At 32.4% G+C, this 6670-nt stretch overlaps 1 protein-coding gene across 2 annotated transcripts in view; it reads right to left on the minus strand.

Moving 5' to 3' along the window:
* The window catches only part of LOC130452713 (monocarboxylate transporter 2-like), a 377455-nt gene extending 371374 nt beyond the window's left edge, over positions 1-6081 (minus strand). Inside the window, exon 1 of one of the 2 annotated variants that reach the window (XM_056792128.1) lies at positions 5849-6081. The gene's annotated coding sequence lies outside the window, so the exon portion shown is untranslated. The remainder of the gene's footprint in view (positions 1-5848) is intronic. The other variant, XM_056792127.1, reaches the window with a different exon arrangement.
* Between the last annotated feature and the right edge of the window lie 589 nt (positions 6082-6670).

The following is a 6670-nucleotide window of genomic DNA, read 5'->3' on the forward strand; positions in this document are numbered from 1 at the left end:
TGAAAAACTACGGGTCGACAAAACCTTCACAATCAGTCGAAAAGCTATTATTAAAGGTTTATCGCCAGGCTTTCAAACACCAACAGGCAATATCACGTAATTTCTGCATGCACCAAGATAGCAAGCACCCGAACCTTGCTAATCGGCATGATCCAGACTGTAAGAAATGTTGTAGGTTATCTGTTTAGCCTAACTCTAGCTAACGTGAGACACATTAGACCTATCAAGTCGGGCTCGAACCCCTTATATCTCAGTCTAACTCTAGCAGTGGATTTCCGGAGGAAAATAGTGTGATCTTTGACGACTACCACAAAGACATGAAGGCAGATCACTTCGAACTTTAGTTAGATTCCGTCGCCAGAGCATTTCAGACAGTGAAAATTTCAAAATGACTACGTGAAAACTGAATTGGGTACAATAAGCACGATCAACTTACATTAATAACAATAACTCATGCTCGCGCTATTACAGTTTTGGAACTGCCTATAGGTACAAATAGTTTTATAGCATCTCCTAATTTAATGAGAATTGAAGATGTGGAACTTTGGCTACGTACTGCAATAGACGAAGTTATCCCATTATCACATAAGAGCGTTATAAAAATTTTTCTAGTGGTTCCTATTATTAAATCTGGTGTTATTAATATCGGAACCAATAATAGTAGCAGTAATGATAATAGTGTCATATCAAGAGAAGCGGACTCCATTATTTTAATGGAGTATCATGACTTTAATATGAAAATTATGTATTCATCAAAAATTATATAAGAAGATTCAACATTTATTCAAACTTCAAGCTGTTCTAAATTTGTTTCTATTGTTCAGTAACAATAATATTACTTGATGCCTAATGAAAGACGATGAATTCTCAAATTTCATTTCAAAATGCTTTGACTAAATGTTTGTTTATTTGTGAGCAGCTGTATAAATATGAGTGTTCATGGAATTGAATGATAAATATTTCAATTAATCAAGCTTTTATTAGTTTTCTTTTTCGTTATTTCTGTGTCAAAACTGGTTACAAATATTTCCTTGTTGACATGAAGTATTTTCTTCTATTTTTGACTATATAAAAATAAAAATCACATAATTCACTCCAAATAATCCGCATATCTTCACACAAATCTTTTAGTATCACAATAAATTGTTTATTTCCAACAATCTTTTATTAGCTTGACCTGTATATATTCGTAATAATGTGATAAAATTTCAGTTTCATCGGTTGAAATTATTTTGAATTTCGAATACATAGTGTTGCAATGAAACTCAGACACTAAGAATTTTCTTAGTGAGATCTACATATCATACAAATAATTTCAAGACAAAATATAATGAGTAAAAGGACAAACCAATATATCAATGAAATATCGGGCACACTTCGGGATATCATGCCGAAAAACACAAATTATATTATTCGCTGTATACAAAGTTCAGGATTATTGTGAGTGATGAAAAATGTTATTGAAGTTTTTTTATACAGAATCATACAGAGTACGTATGGAACTATGATTATTCAAATTATTCAAATGAATATGGTGCTAATACAGATTTCTTATATTTATTTGATGCAATATTTTGTTTTGTTATACGTGAAAATCGTAGATAAATCAACGAACGCTATCTAGCTCACCCACTAGAGTAAGAAAATTTTTGATATCTCCTAACAGAGTGTCGTAATTGTGGTTTTTTTGTTTTAAGGGTGGATAGTAACTCAAAATTGAATATTTTGCTATGTAGTTTTAGATTTTTCAGCCTTTTCTACTCTTAAAGTTTATGAAATTTTGTGATATTTATTGTGAGCTATGATATCTTTCACATGTTCTCAGTAATCGTTGACAGAGTTATTTGAAGTAACAATTTTTTTATTAACATTCGATCTCTGAGAAGGTACATGTTGCTTGAATAGCATGGATATCCACCTCGGTGTATTAGAAAACAGAATGATTTTCAATTGTCTCCAAGAAGTTGTGAGTTGAACCCACTTTATTTCCAAATTTCGTAACAAATAAAGTCCTTAGTTTATGCACGTAAGATATGTTCACTTGAACAACTTAGAGTAAAATCAAAACACAAAAGCCCACTTCTTTTTTATGAGAATCTAAGTAATAAGGAGAAAGTTTCAAACAAGAATTAAGTGATAGAATTAAGTTAAATGTACCAATCAGAACTAATGAACAAGTAGACGAAGAAAATAAAAAAGTAATGATAAATATACAGCAAGCAGCATGGAACAGTACCAAACCAATTACAAGAAGAATGAAAAGTCATAACTACCCCAAAGAAATCAGAGAACTAGTACAAAGAAAAATGAAAGCCAAAAAACGTGGCAGGAGACCGGAACTGCAGAAAATAAAAATACACTAAACAACGAAATAATTGAACAAACCAATTCAACAGGTTCTGCCAATTCGAAACGAAGATGGATCTTGGGCACGTGATGATCAACAAAAGGCTTATGCATTTTCAAAACCACTGACATAGAAAGTAATGATGAAACCGTTAGTAACGATGATGAGAGTATCGAAGAAGGAGTCAATAGTGAAGGCCACGAAAAAAATAGAGCTTACTTCACATACTAAAGAGTTAATGAAAATTATTAAGAATAGCATAAACCCCAAGAATACCCTAGGGTACAACTTAATAACAGTTACCAATAAAGGCCTTTATGAAACTCACAAACCTCATAAATGCAGTATTCAAACTCCAATACGTACGAGTACCAACACGTGGAAAACAGTTGAAGTGATAACTGATACCCAAATGACGACAATCAATGCATAAAGTAGAATCCTACAGACCGATATCATTATTACAAATTATTTTAAAATTACTTAAGAAGATACTATGAATAGAGATGAGAAGTGTGGCAATATTGTACGGCAATGTTTTGAAAAATAAAATTGGAAAAAATATTATTGAATTAAAATAACAGTACGGATTTTGTGCGGTACCGTTGTAACAGCTTTTTGATATAGTGACCTTAGCAATGTTTATGTTCGACCTATTCTGAGCATATACAGAAAGACAAAAGGTGTAGTCAAGCTGGCAAATACCCTATCAAAACGATTTTTGCATTTGAAAGGCTTGAGACAAGGGTGCAGTTTATAACCAATATTATTCGAAACATACATTCAGGAAGCTTTGAGTATTTGAAAAACTAAAGTTGCGAGAATGGGAATTTAGATAGAGGATACGTTATTATCAACTTTATTTTTCGCAGACGACGACGAAGTTATAGCTGGCGACGAGGACGATGCAGATTATATGCTGGGAAAGCTGGACGGCGAATTTGTAAAATGGAGTTTCAATATGGATATGTCAAAATCAGAATATCTGCCGGTAGGAAGTACACAAGGAGACACCGAACTGCAAATAAATAGGATTAGACGATGTAGACAAGCCAAATACCTGAGAAGCATAATTTCGGAGGATGAAACAACAAATTTACACAAAGTCTGAACTCATTGCTGTAGTTAGGAAAAATTAATCTAAAGGGTGGAAATGGGCTACGGAAATGGACCACTTAAGATGATAGTGCAGGATATCCAGAACAGAGCAGATATGGAATGAAGATATACGACGAAGAACAGGTCGAGTATACACGACTTCAGAGAGAATACAGACAGCAACTGCTCTGTTATGGACATGTGATGAAGATAGATCTGAGCAAGTGGCCGAAGAAAGCATTGATGTATGAACCGCAGAATAGAAGTAGACGAGGACGTCCCTCAAGGACCTAGAAAGAAGGAATTGAAAATATATATAATATAAATATAATATTTGATAAGAATACTAACCAAACTTGGTGAAAACTAAATTATTCCATCACATCATTTTGGATTTCCGCAACAGGCACTCCACAATAGATCAAGTACATCGTATAACAAATATAATAGAGACATCTCTTGAAGAAAATAAAATATATTCAGCTGTCTTTTTAGATATTGCAAAAGCATGTGATAAAGTTTGTTATCAAAAATCAGAAAATATTCACCTGTTCATTATGTTGAGCTAATAAACTCCTACCTGAAAGACCTACAATTGGAGTTAAACAAGAAAACGAATATTCATAGTTCAGACTAATTAGAATAGGGCTTCCTCAAGGCAGTACTTTGGAACCAATACTATACTTGTTATATAATTGTGACATTCCTGTTACGAAAAATACTGCAATAAAATAATAAAATAAATGTCTCGGCTAATAAATGGAGTAGTGAAATCAATGAGGGAATATCTATCGATATCAACTTTATCTATAAGGAGATACACAATCTCCCAGCTATACTAAACAATAAGATTATCTTATATAAAAAACGGTCAAATATCTAGGATTAAATCTGGAACCAAACTAGAGTAGGAAGAACATATCAAAAAGTAAACAGAAACTGCAACTCAGATATAAAAAACTATATTGGTTACTAGGAAGAAGCTCACAACAAGTATTAAAAATAAGATGCTAGTATATAAAGACTCAAGCTATGGAGTTATGGTTTACAACTATGGGGCTGTACAAGTGAAAGTGATTATACTTGCCTGCAGAGTCCAAAACCGAATACTATGGAATATAGTTAACGCCTCGTGGTATGTCCGCAATAAAGATCTACAGCGAGAATCCATATTAAAACAGTCGTAAAAGAGATTAAGAAGATCGCTGGAGGTCATGAAGAACGACTCTATAACCACATAATCAACGAAATATAATAATTTCTATAAAATCAAGACATGGTCCGCAGGCTCAAAGGCACCAAACCTTTACAACTTGTGTGAGAAGTGACAGTTATAACCCAGCTCAATAATTAATAGTTAAATATTATCGTTTATTTCTTAAGTGAACCTTTGGGAATACTGAGAACAGTGAGATACTTAGTAAATTAGAATTAAATGTAAAATGTCGGTTGATATTGAGATAAGGTGCATTGTTTCTCTCAGAAAAAATTCAAAAAAAAATTTATGAGGGGATATTATAATGTTATATTTGTTATTCTTAAGTTCTATTTTACAAGAAAACAGAAACGTAGATATTTTTACATGGTAATATCGTAATATTCTCTTTGCCATTCTAAAGTTCTATATTACAAGAATAACAAAACGCCGGTATGTTTCTCTTGTCATCATAAAGTTCTATACAACAAAAATAACAAAAGTGAAGAAGTTTCACGAAGAACAATTAATTTAAGTTTGTTGTTTCTACGTTAATTTGTTTTCAATTCTGCCCTACCACGGTAATGGAAGTCTTAAGCTTCAACTTTTTAATTGTTTGTTGTTTTTGAGGCTGTGAAAATTATTTTATATGAACAATAGATCTAATATAAATAGAAATATTTCCATAAAAAAATCAAAAACTTAAAAATAATCAACTTCAAAGTTTTATATCTTATTTTAAAGCAATAAGTTCTGCTATTTGGTCTTATTTTCATTATCCATTTACGAAACATTCATCATCAAATTATACCGTTGATTAATTTACGGAATTAATATGAATAATCTATTAATAATTACTGATTCATAATTGTTATTAAATTAGCATTAGAATATTTATTTGAATATTTAAACTACTTCTTTTAACAATACTTCTCGGAGTCAATTGTTGTAATTTCAAAGATATTCTTGATATATGAACGAGACTAAATAATACACAACCTTTTCAAATAAAAGGACCCAAATTGATAGTCGTTTGTAAAAAACTTTTCACGAACCTAATTTGTATCTATGGAAATTTAGCCCCATATGTATAACTTTCTATCGAAATTCTTGGCCAATTTTTTCTCTCGAAGTTAATATATCCTAGTTAATATTTTTTAACATGCAATTAAAATTTTTGGATACAATCGATAAAAACAGAAATATACCTAATAACAGTCAGCTTTATACTTCACTTGTCGAACCCTCCAACAAAAACAATCCAAAAACCACAAAACCGCCACCAGCAACAACAATAATCAATCTCCGAAATCATCCCGCAAATCCCAGTAACACGTGCCAGTAAACGAAATTCTCTCAGAGTTCGTCGATGCTGCGAGACTGCGTAACTTTCAGCCCTGACTCGATCCGTACGACAATGAACAAACTCGGCGTTGAAACTGAGTGAGCGTTGAGCTCGACGGGCTGCTGGGATGAACCGCAGCGCCTTCGCCGAAGATGAGCTGCTACAAACGGAAGCGCGTTGTGAATCCCCACTACTACGTGTATTGCAGGATCGCGGAACTTCAAATTTCATTCATAATCAGGACTAGCGATGCTAACGTGGGTGGTCGGGGTAGACTTTCGACGAATAAGAGAATTTTTTTTGTTTAGACAAAGTACGGAAGTTTAAAAGTTTAAAACTAATATTAAAAACACGTTCGGTTAATTTTTTAATTATGTATTCCGCACTAACGGTAAATATGAGTAAGCTATGAGATATTTGACACAAATAGCGATAAACATTTGTAAGGTTTTATTCATAAGAATTCATCTTGGCTTCTTCCGTTAGTTGTCATTTTTACAACACTCCATTTTTATTTCAATGTATTGCTCACTTTAAACTTGAAATGTCTCATAATTTCCGCTTCAGATGACAATATTCAATGAAATATTTAAAAATATGGCATAAATTGATTAACATTCTTATATGGAACAGTATAGTATAGAACTTTTAAATTAAACTTCGACATTTCGCTGATAGATGGCGC

This window comes from Diorhabda sublineata, chromosome 2, assembly GCF_026230105.1.
Source record: "Diorhabda sublineata isolate icDioSubl1.1 chromosome 2, icDioSubl1.1, whole genome shotgun sequence".
Classification (NCBI taxonomy): Eukaryota; Metazoa; Arthropoda; class Insecta; order Coleoptera; family Chrysomelidae; genus Diorhabda; species Diorhabda sublineata.